The sequence below is a fragment of the Macrotis lagotis genome, chromosome 1 (genome assembly GCF_037893015.1).
Source record: "Macrotis lagotis isolate mMagLag1 chromosome 1, bilby.v1.9.chrom.fasta, whole genome shotgun sequence".
Taxonomy (NCBI): domain Eukaryota; kingdom Metazoa; phylum Chordata; class Mammalia; order Peramelemorphia; family Peramelidae; genus Macrotis; species Macrotis lagotis.
The window spans coordinates 636,004,545-636,020,817 of NC_133658.1; the positions used below are offsets into that span (position 1 = coordinate 636,004,545).

Below are 16,273 nucleotides of genomic sequence, written 5' to 3' on the forward strand. Positions count from 1 at the left end.
GTAATTTTCCCCCTCGTGATCATAATGAACAAAACATTCTTCTAGTCCTAATTTTCCCCTAGTTTAAATTATTTTACAAATTTCTTTCCAGATTTTATTGCATTCCTCACATTTGTTGTTCTTAATTCCTCTTTAGTATCACATTACCTTAATGTAGCATGATTTATTTAATCTTCCTGTTGTTACACATTTAGGTTGCTTCCAGGTTTCTGTTTGTTTGTTTGGGATTTGTGTTTGTGTTTGTGTGTGTGTGTGTGTGTGTGTGTGTGTGTGTGTGTGTGTGTGTGTGTGTGTTGTGTTTGAAATTACATATATTTGGACAGATGGCTCTTATTTTTCTTTGTTTTTCATTAGTATGTTCAAGGTATGCTTCTAAAAGTGAAGTTTTGGGACAATGGTTTAATTTTTTTAACTCTTTACTTGGTATTGTCGGAACACTCTCCACAATGATTAAAGTGAGGTGAGATTTATAAAACATAAAGCATAGTGTCTGGTAAATGATAGATATCAAACACTTTTAGGTTTGATGGGGAAATATTATTGTACCTGGGACAGCAAGACCTTAATCCTGGTCTAGCCTCAGGTACTAATGAGGTGAGTTAACCCTAGGTAAGTCATTTCTGACTGTTTCCATCTCCTCACCTTTAAAATAGGGATAATAATTACATCTATCTCACAATTGAAAGGAGATACTTTTTTAAAGCACTTACCTTAGAGCTTGGTTCATAGTAGGTACTTTAAATGCTTATTCCTTTGTTCCTAATCCTTTTCTCCTACAAATTTGCCTCATTAGAATTGTTTTCAAGGAGAATTCATGTAACATGGAAGATTCAGGAATGAAGGACAACTGTCTGGAGAGAAAAAATAAAGCTGACTTCTGTTTTAAATCAATTGTGAAACTATTTCAAAGCTTCCTTCATTCATTGTAAGATATTAATTATAACAGCATAAAAAGAAAAATTGTTCTTTTCTCTACCAATAACAATGAAGCTCCCACATTTAGAATACAAAATCATAGTCCTTATTATGCTGAATGAGGAAATAAAAATAGTGCTAAAGGAAACAAAGTTGTTTATAGTGACTAGACTGGACTCAGAACTCAGAAGATATACCTGTGCTGGGTCAGTACAATCTTGAAAGAGCAGAGGAATTCTATTCACAAAATAACTAAACATGGGAGAATTCCAAAATGCTTGGAAAAACTCTCAGGTCTTGACAAGCATATGAATAAGGAAAGAAGGATATTACAAATACCCCATAATTAGCAATTTTTTGCTGTCACAAATTGTCTGAAAAATATAGAGAATATATACTCTTATTGATTTCTTATTATTATTTGAATTTAACAACATTTGATTCCCTGAGACAAATATCTCTTTAAAGACTCTTGACCATGAAAGTATCTTCTACAAATGTATTTATATGAGGAAATTGGCAGAGCCTTTTTAAAGTTAAACCTTGAAATGGGGGAAAGGCAGAATGAGAGTGGCATTTTCTGTTGATTAGAAAATAATACCAATTGGTCTTAGGACTAGTGCATAATTTTAAAGTAGAATACATATAGGAGATTTATGCTCTACCACTGATTCTGAAACACCCCCTTTTTTTCCTTTTTAGTGCCTCATTCCATGAGTAACTCATGCCTTCATGGGAACTGGAATTTTCTGAAGACAATACTTTCTTTCAAAGGCATGCATATCAGTAATATTAAAAGTATCATGACAGAGCCATTTGAGGAACTCATTGTGATCTTCAGGTTCTTTTCAATATCTATAAAATCACAGATTCATCTCTATGTAGGAATCTGAAAAACTTAAACTCAGATAGTACCATATCTTAGAATAGACTCATAATTTAGGACTATCCAGCACTACAGTAAATATAAATATTTAGGGACTGTCATTTTTGAAAATATATACTATAAATTATCAAGAAATAAATAGTCTATAGAGTTAATACATTTGGAACGATCCTTTAAAAATACAGATTTCAGTTTTCTTCTACTAATTTTACCTATAAATTAAAAACAAAACAAAGCAAACAAATAAAGAATAAACAAATGCTACTGGAAAGAAAAAAAACCTTTGCTATAAGTCTCACATAAGAAGAAAAAAAGGCCAAAAGAACTTTATTCAATGAGAGTAAATTTTGGTAACAAATTTAAGAAACTAGAAGTACTTCTCAAAACATCTGGTTTATTGGAAATCTAGATTGTTAGAATTATCCAACTTCATAGAGTCAGCAATATAAATATACATCTGAAATTATCTTTGTATTACTTATATAACAAACTATCAATAAAGCTGGATCATATTTTCATTTCACATCAAAATGACCATTTCTACAGGGTGATAGCAGCATAAAATATAAATAGCCAAAAAGCTTTGTGGCATAGAAATCTCAAAATAAGTTTAAATTTATATCACTGTTTTCTCTAGACTAAGAAGTACTTTCCAATAATAGACAGTTATTAAATATAATTCATAGTTAGCCTGAATTTTTTACTAATTGGCTTATTTTCCTGATTCTCTAACAATGCTATGTTCTTTTGCTTCACAATTCTGACTAAGAGATGGGATTGGAGAAGATGTTCATTTGATAAATACTAGATCTATCATATCAATACCAACATATATCATAGGAATCATGACAAAAACAAAAATGAGTAGAAATGGTAAAAAAATCCTTACATGTAAAAATTTAGCATTTCCCAAATAGAAAGCCAATTGAGAGGCTTTAACTATAATTAAGGAATTCACTGTCTTTTAACTAATGACAAATTTCCATACTACACATAGAATAGAGATTGTGATTAAATTTATATAAAAAACTCTCCATTGAATAAGTTTGATCTACTGGCACAAAGTTTCACGTTCTCACAAATTTGTAGTGTAAATGAATTGCCTAAAAAGATTGAGAGATTAAATAACATTTAAGGTCACAAACTAGTATGTGACTGAAATGAGACTTGAACCTAGGAATTTCCTGGTTCTGAGGAAAACATTCTATCCATTGTGCCAGGTTTGTCTCTCAGGGCTACACACACACACACACACACACACACACACACACACACACACAAACTTTAATATATTCTTGAGAATTCAGAAAAAAAACCAAAATAAGCAAAAAAAAAATCAACAAAATATATTGTTATAGGACCATTGTCATAGAATTGTCAGTAGTAGCAAAAATATAGAATTTAGCCACACAAATTTAAAAGTATTATTTTTAATAGATGTTTCCATATTAAATTGTTCATGATTTTTAAATTACATGGCACAAAAAATATAAAAAATACAGAGAAATAGAACAAAAAAAGCCAAAATCATATGGGGCTAGTATGAGGAATTCATCATCCCTATCATCCCATCTGCTAATGGAGTATTGAGAAGATATTTTTAATTAACTTATTGAAGATGAACTTAAATTACAGTGCTTTTATTCAATAACAAAAAACTTTTTTTCCATTCACCTGGCAGTAGTCTAAAAAACAATAAAAATAAAAGTTAAGATAGCAACATATTGGATCATTTCTATCTGAATTCCATTGAGAAAATGAAAATAATATATATAATGATTTGAATAGTAATTGCAAATAAGATGCTAAAATGATTCTGTGATATCATTTTGGACATTTCCACCAGTGATATAGTCTTTACATGCCTTCTTTTACAACTATTGTGCATATCCTTCCTTAATGTAATTAAAAAAGTTCCACCCAATATGCTAAAAGGTCTCTGCACAAGTCTTTGAAAATTGTAGTAAGTCCAGGAGGTCCTAGAGCTTTCAATCTACCTTCCTATCCACCCATTTACATTTAGAGAATATCCAAATCTTTCTCCCATAAGTCTTTGAAGCACGTAGAGTGATTATTGTCCCCATTTTACAGATAGACACTGAGACAGAGTGATTAAGTGTGAGGATGGGCTTGAACCTATTATGAAAGCCTCTTACCTGGCCTACCCTAGGCACATAGAGTTAATTTCATTTTTCTTAACGACAGTACTTTTAATTTACAAGATGGGTTTACATTTGCCATTTCATTTGCATTTTAATTTGTATGCATTTTTAAAGTGGGAGGCGAATCAACAAACTTCAAGTTCTATTGATGTGATTGACAATATAGCAATATCCTGTTTTTATTTAGCTCCCATCTGTTTTCAAATTGTGAAGAATCTAATTAATTGAATTCTCTCAATATCCCTTAAATGCACATTGGACCAAATGTGCATTGCATCTTCTCTCTTCTCTGATACACTGAGGAATTGTTTAACTTGTTAAAATTGAGAATAGAAGATTATGAGAAGGCAAAAAGTTGAATTTAGATGATACTGGTCACCAATACAGAATCTGATGCCCCCAGTCCAGCTTTGTGTCCCTGAGAAAGAAATACAGGGAATGCTCTATGTTTACTTGTAAGAGCATAATGAGCAAGGTAATATATACATCATTTTGCTGTGCATTCACTTCAAAAGAAGGGAGGAAGGAAATAAGGGTTTTGCTTGTTTTTACTCTTATAATGCCATGACTAACAAGGCTTACAACACTGTCTTGGAAGCCTTCAATTTATAAAAGGTTTTGTAACCACTTCTCTTCACACAGAAAATAAAAGCATAAAGCTAGTTTGGATAGAAACCAACACTAGAATTAAAGCATTGCATCTCTTGTCAAAATTTTTTTAATGTCCTCACTCCTTTTCTTTTTTTCACACAGCAGGTTTGCTTTATCCATTTTCCTCCCTGAAAGGCAAATGATATTCAGAGTCAAATAAAGCCAGTCATTGCCTTGATAATGACTTGAAAACCAAAAAACATATCCTACAACCTAGTGAAACATTAGATTAAAATAATAAGAATCTTGGTACTATAATTGGACTCTGATAACCCAGAGTTGTAGAAATGTGTTTGATTCATGCATTTAAGTTGTTCACAGTGCCAGTAAGCTGGTTATTTATTTTCCTGGTTAATAGTTAATGTTTTTCAATAATGCTGATTTTTGTCTTTTTTGGCCTGTTTTGTAATTTAAGATGAAGACTTTCAAAGATACGGAAGCATATTTTATCCTTATTATTCTCTAGAACTCAATCTATATCTATAAAACTGAGTAGCCTACTGGTTGTTGTTTAGTCAAATTGGTCGAGAAACTTTGATGTATGAAATTATTGTATAATTTGAATATGAGACCATTTGAATGGCTTTATATACATCTAGAAGTATTGGATGAATTTTTGGTCCTGAAGGCGGGCAAATCAGGGTTCAAGTCCTATCTTAGACATTATGTGACAATGGAGACAAGTGATCAAGTCTTTTTTGTATTTCAGGTAATTTTCAAATCAAAAAGAGGAAACAATAAATAATGCATACATAGCAAAATTAATCTATCTAAAAGAATATATAAATAATACTTTGTAAGAAATCTGTATGCCATTGAATATTAGATATGAAGATACTTTATAAATAATTTAATACAGCCCTCTCATTTATAAATAAAGTGAAATCTGTAGAGATTATCTCTTCATTTCTCAATTGTCTCTATTCCTCTGAATTTCTCCATGATGATCTGATCTTTTTGCCCCACACCATTCTTTTCCTTGATACTGTAGTTGTTCAGTTTTCAGTCATATTTGATCCATTTGGGGTTTTCTTAACAAAGATATTGGAATAATGGCCATTCCCTTCTCTAGCTCATTTTACGGATGAAAAAACTGAGGCAAATTGGGTTAAATGACTATATACTCATATAACTAATAAGTGTCTGAGGTCAGATTTGAACTCATGAAGATAAGTCTTCCTTACTCTAAGGCCAGTATGATACCACCTAGCTTCCCATAGTTGTAGAACTATAGAAGGTCATTAAATCTCTCTAACCCTTCATTTTTCCTGTAATACATGCATACACACATGCCTGTGTGTATGTGTGGGTGTGTATTTATATGCAACATCAGAGGGTTACTATGAAAAAAAAGTTTTATCAATATTCAAATTCTCTATAGTTGATAGCCAGTTAATAAGCATTTGTTAAGTGCTTACTTACTATATATCAACCACTATGCTCTGTTGGCATAAAAATATGAAAAAGAAAACCATGAGTTTATACTCTATAGGAAGGAGACAGCACACAAAAGAAAATTTACTTAAAGGTAGGAAGAAAGGTCTGAGAATGAAGTGACTTAGTATGGGGACATGTTAGAGTCCAGTCCAAGGAGCACAAGTTGTTCAGAAATGGAAAGACAGCTGACTCAGGAACCCTTTTCAAATGAAGGCTAAGTGAGTTCTTTCCTCCATCCACACAAAGGGGCAGAAGGTACAGAGGAGGCATGAGTGCCAAAGATATTTCAATCTTTAAACACAAAGAATTTTCTGATGTGGAAAGTGGCTAACATTTGACTTGAGGGAATGATTGTTTGATAGTTAGGTCACCTGGATTCAAATTTTGGGCTTTTACCATTCTGACTAGGTTATATTCTTATTTTGCAAAACTAAATAAATTAGCCAAACAAGGCAAGTGATACACTGTGTATTTAGGTCAATGTTCATTTGAGAAATATTTATAGGATTCATGGAATTGTTTCAAGTTATCAGAATGATTTGAGTTTACATCTCACATCTAATGTATACTGGTTGAGTGATACTAGTGTAAGTTATTTAACTTCTTAGTATATAGACAAATTTCCAAGGAGGCAAAATATCACAGCAATGTTTAGAGCAGATTGATACTTAACCTGAATTGATTAATGGAATTTCCTTATTGGAAGCACTCTGTACCAATGATATAAAGGTCTGATAAAATTGTATAAAAATAAATGCATGCAATTGACAGGGACAAAGGAGCTTTTAATCTCATTATCCAATATTTTCTGTACTCTTACATATTGTCTAACACAAATGATAAAGAATAACTATTTCATGCATTTATTCATTATCTTTACTTCAGAGGAATGTCTTCTCAGTAAAATTCACAATTTTAGCATGTTTTATAAACAAATCTTATCTCTATATTTCTTTATATCCCTTTGCCTCTGACTCTTTTTGACTCTCTTTTGTGTTTTCTTGTCAGTGATACTAAAATGGTTTGTATTTTCCTTCTCCATCTTATTGTACAGATGAGGAAATTGAGGTAAATAAGGTTAAATGACTTGCCTAAGGTCACACAGCTGGTAAGTGTTGAAAAACCCTAAAAGTCAAATAGCCAATACACATCTGAAAAAATGCTTTCATCTACAATATACTATATAAACAATTATGCAATTTAATTGTAGATTTCTAATGAGAATAAATTTTTCCCAAAGCAGATAATTCTATTTTTTGAACAGTTCCATTATTTTTAAAATATCAAGGCTAAAAATTTCTCTATGCATTTGATTCTGACTGTGTAGACAGAGCCTATATTTCCAGAGTAGGAACCTTTGTGGATGAGACACTTTTCCACCCTTAAAAAAACAAAACCCTATGGTCAAAATGTATTTTTCTCATCCAACCAATAAAAATTTATTCAGTTTTATTTACTGGGTGCTAAGAGTAAATATAAAAGACACAAAACTTCATGGTCCCTGTGTTCAAGGATTTTAAAAAGTAGTATGCATATGAGAGGAAAAAATTCTCAGAATCACAGAATCTGAGTTGAAAGCACATCCAGAAGTCACCTGATTGAATCTATACTTCCAAATAAAGATCTGAACTATGTACTTGGCAAATGATCACCCAGAATTCATTTGGAGACTTCCATTGAGTGAGAATCCTTTTAGAAAACACTGATAATTAGCGAATTCTTTTTTACATAAAACCAAAATTTTGCTCTTTTAAGTTTTAGGAAGAAACACTTCTTCCTTCTTCTGCCCTCTGGGTCCAAACAGAAGAGACCTAATCCTTCTTTCATAAAATGAGTATTTAAATACACAAATATTATCAAATCTTTTATTATTTTAGCTAAAAATCCACATTTCCTTGAACACTGAGAGGACCAGGAACAATAATTGCCAAGACTCATAAAATTGTACACATGTATTCTTTTATATTTTTTTTGTAAGGCAATGGGATTAAGTGACTTGTCCAAGGTCACATAGCTAGGTAATTATTAAGGTTCTGATGCCAAAGTTGAAATGAGATCCTCCTGACTCCAGGGACAGTACTCTATCCACTGAGCCACGTAACTTCCCCTCACATATATTCTTAAAAAAACTCAGTTATTTTGACTACATACCCCATTATTTTTTCTATATCATTGCTATCAGTGTTCCTTAGCATTCAAGAGACTTTTCAAATAACAAATGAAATTAAATATATGGTTTTTCTTATAAGGACCAACTAAGTCAAGTGATATACATTCTTAAATGCTTTATACTTTTTTTGTAAATAAGAGGATATTCTCCTATATTTACATCTCTTGGATCATTTCTTTGTATCTCTTTGTAGCATCCATAGAATTTGTCAAATGTTTATAACAACTTGTAAATAATGTATTTATTGAGCAAAATAAAATTATATCTTTGCATGTAGTTTCCCCACTGTTTAAATTTTAAATTTTTTCTGTTTTTTTCAGATTTTCAGAATTTATAATTTGTTACTATAAAAATACAGTTTTGCTTGCATTCTTACTGAAAAAAAAGACCTAGAAACTCTCTGATGAACAAATTTAGAAATAATAAAAAAATCCCATCTAATTCATCCAAGGGTGAAATTTCAGAAAGAAAATTGGATGGTATAAATGATACAAATGCAGTGTATGAGAGAAAAAGAAAAATTTTCATCTGATTCCAATAGTAATTTTTACATTAAAGAAGTTCTTTTTTATAGTTTATAATCTCAAAGATAATGAGAAAAATAGTTCTCATCAGATCTAAGTTCTAGGAAAAAAGAGATGAGCTACAATATCTGAAAGGTAAATACAGTTCTTCTTGGCAGTATGCTGTAGCAACGAGTAGAGTGAGGATGCTTACAACAGTTAAATATGATACTGTTTGATCCTACATATTCTACAACTCATGTCATTGAGAAAACACCAATTTCTTCCTTTTTAAATTTTAATAAGAGAGCCAGTGCTTAGAAATATTCAGAATTCTACAATTGCTAATTTCTAGTGAGTAACAAGGAACACTAGCTCATACATTGCATTAGAACAATTAGAAAAGTCCTTTGGTCTTATTATTGCTCACCACATTCTTAATGGAAGAACATGACTGTAGAAATTATGTGGGCTAGCTTTTGGTGTGTCCTTTGTTCAGTAAAAATTGTTCACATAATTGATTTTTAGATATAATGTGGTACCTTTGCTTTGATCACTAAATGGAAAGAAACAAGATCTGGGGAAATGTTTTGTCTAGCATCTTCATTGTGGAATCCTTTTGCTGAGAATTCTCAAAAGCCATTTATTCCTGATGTATATGTTGATGAGCAATTGTTACCTGGCAAGGCATACTGTAGATTTATTCAGTATATGTAATTCAAGCCAGACAAATTTGGCCTGAAATTTTGCTTGGCAATGGACACTGAAAACAAATACTTGTTCAACAGATTCCCTTATTTGGAGGATGATACTAGATGGAAAAGATGACACAAGAAGGAACAATACAACTGTCCCTATAGATACAGTATTGAAGTTCATGAAACCATTACTTAACAAAGTCTACACTATAACTCTATAACTTGTGGTAATTAATTTTATATTCCTTAATCATTCCTTGAGACTTGCAAAGCCTAGGTCCAGCACAGCTGGGACTCTCATTTGAATTGTAGAGAATTTCTAGAAGTAACAGAAGTATATAAGTCATTGTATGAAACTGATTTTGAAATATAATGAGTCTACACTGACAGTGATTTCATAACACTCTGAGATCCAAAGCTCTTAATTTTATGAGAATGCTCTCTTAACATAAACAGATTAGAGAGAGAGCAATCCAAATGACAAAATGAATGCTATCTTATTCTTCAAGAATAAGGTACAAAAGGGTGGCTAGATGGCACAGTGGATAGAGTACTGACCTGGAGTCAGGAGTACCTGAGTCCAAATGTGACCTCAGACACTTAATAATTACCTAGCTGTGTGGCCTTGGGCAAGCCACTTAACCCCATTGCCTTGGAAAAAAAAAACCTAAAAAAAAGAAAAGAATATGGTACAAGTAGATGTTCCTGATCAAATAGCTATATCTTATTCAAGTGAAAGTAGTAAGCAGGCGATAACCTCTGCATATTTTTCTACAGTATTTTATAGATGACCCTAATTGACAGATGAATAATTTATTTTTCCAAAAAGTTTTGATTTAAATGTTAGCTGTTGAGAATATGTAAAGTGTATTTGTGGGAAATGATAGACAAGAAAGTATGCAAAATAGTACTTTTAAATGAGGGATTATAAAGCAGTATATTCAATAATACAATTTCTTTCCTCTATCTGTATAAATGTACTTTAAATACAAATAAGTATGAACACATAATTTTTAAATAATAAAAATGTTCATTTTATAATTTGTAATCACTTTTCTTTCCCTTATTGATTAAGAAAATGAACTGCTTTATTGATGCCTCTCAGTTCTTCAAGGTAGTATTAAATTCTATTCCTTCTCTGGATCTCATGAAGTGACCGTGCTTGGATAAGGAAAATATAGACTCAATTCCTAGCCCTACTCCTTTTTTTATGTGATCTTGGGCAAGTGATCTCTCCTAACCTGTTTACTCCATTCTTTATATTTCCCATTGTTCCATAGGAACATTCTATTTTTATGTATGTTTTAACATACTTAGAAAAAGAATCTCAAGATATTTTCCTCCTGCGTTTTCATCTTGCTTACTCATGGTCTTTGATGCTAGCTAAGATTGTAAGCACAATGAACCCTAACTGAGAGGATGGGAAGCAGATTATTCTGTCATTTTGCCAGATCTTTCATTTGAACATTCAGACTGATTTTACCACATTTGTTAAATCTGCCTATAAAGTTCACAACACTTTTTTTTATGTGTTCTAGAACATCAATGATTTCAAGTTCTCCAATGTGTCCTCTGCATATCAAAGCTTCATCATCACATTTAGGAACCAGAAGAATACTTAAGAGCACCATCTTATGAGAACTTAGCATTTCCCTTGCTTTTTTTCATTGTTGATTGCTTTGAGAGCATTTGCCAGAACATTCATGTGCACTATGGTGGCAGTGCTGCAAGATGGCAGAAAGAGAAAAATCTGTTTTCTTTTAAAACAGAGATAACATTCTCAGAGATTTTTTTGAGGATTAAATTCAGGAATGTGCAGTGAGGGTGTGGCTGGTTGAGGCAATTTAAAGTGTACTGAAAACTTCAGAATTCTGCATAAATATGAATTATTATCACCATTGCAAAGACAGTATTGGAAAAAAGTTCTAAAGGTCAAATTTCAGAATAGTATAGGAGACAATCCTTCATTTTGTGACAGAAATTTAAAAACTATGGTTAAGGAATTCTGACATTATAGAGTTGAAAATGTGCAAACCAGTATACTTTAGATAATTAATATCAGTTATTCTGGGAGAAACAAATTATTTATAATAATGAGAGAATAAGATATTTGTAATACTAAGAACTCAGAATCTGTTATACATTGTGGGAGGGAAAAGATTCCTTAAGCATTGATACTTTAAAGATTAGTTTGGTCAATTTATATTTAGGACTTTTAAAATCATTTTAAAAATTCTTCCTCTGAGTTATTAGGCAGCATGGCATAGACAAAGGGGTATTGGACTTGAAATGAATCTTAACATTTTCTTTTTCTAGTTGTGTAACTGCAAGCAATAATTTAACCTCTCTAAGACATGGTTTCTTCATTTTTAATACAGAAAAAAACATTGTTCAATGGACACCTCACCACCTGTTGGTGATTTAAAATTTTATGTTGAATTTAAAAATGTGAACTATTTCTCTAACACTCATTATTGAGTGTTGAGCAAATTGATATAATAACAAGATGATAATCAAGGGTGGATTATTTGGTGGAAGAAGAAGAAAATGATCGATATTGATTTATAATTTACTGGTTCATTCTTCCATGCTGCATGTTACCTTATATACTCTATGACATAGCAGTCTGGGTCATGTTCAATCAAATAATAAAACTGAATGTGTGATAGACAGTTCTATCAGTTGTATGCTGAATGTCACTTGTGTAATATCATCATTGTTTCATATTTTGATTTTTTTCAAGCATTTTGTACATTATTTGATACTCAATCCCAAATCCAGTTAGTTGCTAAGATTTGTAAATTTTGATCTCCACAAACATTAACTTTTGACTCCTCTCCACCACCCTTGTTTAGACCCTTATTAATTTTTGTCTCAACTATTGCAATAGGCTCCTCAATGGTTTCCCTCCCTCCATTTTTTCACCTCTTTTGAAGTGTTAATCCTAAAGTACAAGTATGATGCTATCACTCTTAAGAGGTTCCGTTGATCTTCCACTGCCTTCAGGATAACATAGAATTTCCCCTACTTGGCATTTAAAGTTTTTTCAAAATCTAGCTCCAGTCTCATTTGCTGATTTATTTCATTTGCTCAGAAAAGAAAGAAAACTTTTAAAATAGTATCAGAAGAAACAAAGGAAAGACATATTTAGAGCATCTACAGGTTATGAAAACTCATCAAATAATTATATAGCTAGGTTAACTGGTGCAACAAAAATGCATGTAGTGTTTATGAAGTGATCAGTTGCAAAAAATGAGTAATGAGAAATAGTAGGATATATTAATATTTTATGAATTATGGATAAAAGCAATGGAAAGATTATGAAAAAATAAAATATAAATCTGAACAGATTTTTAGAAAAAAATTAAAATTGAATTAACTGATGACTTTGATATTTGAAAGAAAATTTAAGAATATTAACATTTCATATTCTATGTAGTTTTTACAAATATGATAATATATTAGGACAAAAAGAATCATAAAGATAAAAGGGCATAATAAAAAGCATTTCTATTATATACTATAGTACAATGAAATAGCAATGAATAAATGAAAAATAAACAAAATATACTGAACTAAAAGCAGAATAAGCAATAAAATTCTGTCTAATGGATAAGGGACAGAGGAAATCATAGAAATAGTAATCATTTTTAAAAGTAATTATAAGGAGGAAGCTAGGTAGTGGATAGAGCATTGACCCTGCCAGGAGGACCTGAATTCAGACACTTAAAAATTACCTAGTTGTGTGAACTTGGGCAAGTCACTTAGCCCCGCTGTCTTGCAAACAAAAAAAAAATACACAAAAGTAATTATATCAAACTCAAACATAATCAATCAAAACTAAAGTGGTCTTTAGCAAAAATAAATACATATTTCCATAAATCTGAATCTCCCTCTCAAAATATTTGTTAACAAAATAGAAAGAGATTAGTAAAGATGGCTTTCAATTTCAAAACATGGGATTTTTTTTATTAGTAACTTAAATAAAACACAAAATAAAAAATCTTGAAAATTAATGGAAAAATAAAAAAAAACTTTGAAAGAAAAAATACTATATAACTGATAGAGAAAAGCTCTTAGTTATATTTTAAAAGTTCAACAAAATTGCCAAGTCATTTTTCAGCTTGATAAAGTAAGATATAAAATCAGATTACCCATGTAAAATAAATAGAAGTATGGTGAATCTATTCCTAAGAAAATTAAAAACATTAACAGAAAATAAAGTAAGCAATCATAGTGCCAGCAAAACTAAGAATTCTAAAAGAATGGATTGTTAGAGTAAATAAATTTTTCAGCAACTCAATCTATGAAAAAGAAATCGAGCTACTAATAAATGAACTGCCAGAGGTGAAAGATGGGAGACATATCCTGGGCAAGATGTATTACAATTGTTTTCTTTCAAGTACTGAAAACTCAATTAATACTTATGCTACAAGAATAATTCTCAAAGAAAAATGGAGAACAGAAAAAAAACCTAATACCCCTTCTGAATCTGATGAACACTTAATAAAAAATATCTCTTATGTATCTCTTTCCCTTAATCCTAATTCCTCATGCCAAAAATTTATAATTTGTAAATATGTTTAATAAAATATGTATGTAAAATGCTAATCTGACTATTCCCTGCTGAGGGAAGGGGAATGGAAAGGTATGGTGGAAGGAAATTTTGTACCTTGGAAATAGGCATGTACAAATGGATGATAATAAATAAACAACTATTTTTTTTAAAAGATATATAGAGAAAGCACCTCCTGAAACTGTTTTTAAAAATTGAGACAAAATGTTCTTGATAACTAAATCAGATATTGACAAAATATTCATCTTAATTTCTCATGCCAAAAATTACTAATTTGTAAACATGTTTATCAAAACATGTATGTAAATGCTAACCTCACTGTTCCCTTCTGAGGGAGGGGTATGGGAATGGAGGGTGGAGTAAAATTCTATAACTTGAAAATATGCATGTGCATATGGATGCAAATAAATAAATTATTAAAAAGATATTGACAAAACAAAGTTTTCTCAATTAATTTCATTGACTAAGTCTGATACAAAAAATTTAAGTAAAATTCTTTTCAGGAGACTAAAGAAATGAAGAAGAAAATAGTTTACTGGTCAAATTGGAATAATAACCATTCTATGAGTATTTAATATTAGGAAAGCTTTAGGCATAGCCAATCATTTAAACAACAGAAATAATTTAAAAAGGGATTATTTCCAACAGATAATACTTTAGTTAAGAAATCATGAGTGGTTGAAGTTTAGAGAAGCATGGAAAGAATTTTATGAACTGATGCTGAGTGAAGGGAACAGAACAATATTATATACATTAGCAATTTGTAAATTGATCGACTATGATGGATGCAGTTTCTCTCAGCAGTTTAGAGATCTAGAACAACCCTGGGAGATCTGTTATGGATAACACCATCCATTTCTAGAGGAACAAAACCAAAAAACAGACCCCAAATTCACAGAATCTAAATGGATTTTATGTTCACTTTTTAAAACGTTCTCATGCTTTTCCTTCCTATCTCATGATTTTCTTTCTTTTTCTTAGTTATAATTCCTCATATACAAAATGGCTAATAGACAAATGTTAAAAATGAATTTATATGTACAACTTTTATCATACTGTTTGCCCCTGAGGTGAGGTGGGTTGGGAAGGGAGGGTGGTAGAAAATTGTGTAATTTATAAGTAAATAAGTGGATGAATGTTGAAAAACTTTCATAATATGTTAATTGGAAAAATGAAATAAAATATAGATAAAAGAGATATTAAGGTTAGAATGGACTGGAGTGGTTTAAATCCCAATCATAGTTAAGATTAACTATTGGATCGATATCATTCTAAACAGTTAACTTGATGCCCTGCTAGAAGATACTCCAAATTTAGCTAGAGGATTGTTAGTTATTAATTCTTTTGTGTAAGGAGAACCTTGAAATTCACTTACATTTACACAATTACACAACCTTGAATGTGGGAAAATTATGTGGCAAATGGGGTTATCCCTGATATTCTGAAAATTAAATAAAAAATAAACAAAAACACTGTGGTAGAAGTTGGGAATGAACAATGAACATTCAGGTTGCTCTGATGTCAAAAGTAGATAGATAAGAAATGTTTCTGGCACCTCAGGTGAGATTATTTTGAGAGGGCAGAGATGAGAGTTGCATTACATGGACAAGTATGGATGTATTGTGATCTGTATCATTGGAAGTTACTTCTGACTGAAGGCTATTACAAATTCACTGAAGTAATAAAGCTTCATTCTCAATGTGAATGATGGAAGTCACCTTGTTATTCTGCCTTCTCCAGTCTGCTCCCCCATTTACTCCTCCCTGCCCCCTACTTTATGCAAACAGCATTAGCCTGAGCTGAGCAATGCTATTCATACTTGAGCTGTTTTCATTAAAAGGCCTCCTGCTGGGTTGTAGGCTACACAGAGGAGTAAGAGTAAACAAAAGATAGTGAATTGTATCAATACAGGCATTTCTCTCCCACTTTGTTTATGTTAATAGGAACTTGAAAGCAATTTCTATGACTCCCCTCCTTCAAGGTTTGACTGTATCTAGATATTCTAATCCCTCTAAGTGGGCACCATGGTGTAGTGGGGCTTGCCTGCCTAGCCTCCTGTTGCATGTGTGTGTGTGTGTGTGTGTGTGTGTGTGTGTGTGTGTGTCTGTCTGTCTGTCTGTCTGTCCATCTGTGTCTGTGTCTGTCTCGGTGGGAAGTGGAACTGGTGGGGTCTAGAAGCTGAGCAAAGCCTAGTGTTGAAAGACAGGTAACTCTGGAGTTCAAGTTAATATCCCTTTAAGAACTTGTGAACTCATACCTAGATTCAAATTTAGCT

The 16,273-nt window shown here is 31.6% G+C and overlaps 1 long non-coding RNA gene across 4 annotated transcripts in view; it reads right to left on the reverse strand.

Moving 5' to 3' along the window:
- The window catches only part of LOC141507457 (uncharacterized), a 100,239-nt gene that overhangs the window by 71,836 nt on the left and 12,130 nt on the right, over window positions 1-16,273 (reverse strand). For all 4 annotated transcript variants that reach the window (XR_012474153.1, XR_012474151.1, XR_012474152.1 and 1 more), the window contains exon 2: window positions 711-851. This is a non-coding gene — a long non-coding RNA (uncharacterized LOC141507457). The remainder of the gene's footprint in view (window positions 1-710; window positions 852-16,273) is intronic.